This window comes from Colobus angolensis, unplaced genomic scaffold (genome assembly GCF_000951035.1).
Source record: "Colobus angolensis palliatus isolate OR3802 unplaced genomic scaffold, Cang.pa_1.0 Scaffold79, whole genome shotgun sequence".
In the NCBI taxonomy this organism is placed as follows: domain Eukaryota; kingdom Metazoa; phylum Chordata; class Mammalia; order Primates; family Cercopithecidae; genus Colobus; species Colobus angolensis.
In genome coordinates, this window is record NW_012121709.1 from 4,992,614 (window position 1) to 4,992,944 (window position 331).

Sequence of the window (331 nt, forward strand, 5' to 3'; positions counted from 1 at the left end):
AAACAAATAAACAAAACCAAATTTAAAAAAATCCTAAGCCTCAGTGGCTTCACAGAAGATTGTTTCTTGCTCATGCTACAAGTCTAACATGGGTAAGCCAAGGGCTTCTGCTCATCCTAGTCCCTCAGGCTGAACGAGGCCCCCTCCCAGCACATGGCCTCCATAGTCACCACGGCTTCTGCCTGCAAGTGACAATTCACATGGTACAAGCCAACGCAGGCCACACAGCCACCCTTCTTCAAAGAGGGTGGGAGCCAATCCCACCATGTGCCCAGAGGAGGATGACCAACTCCTTATGAACAACCCTGGTAACTACTACCCCAGATCAGGG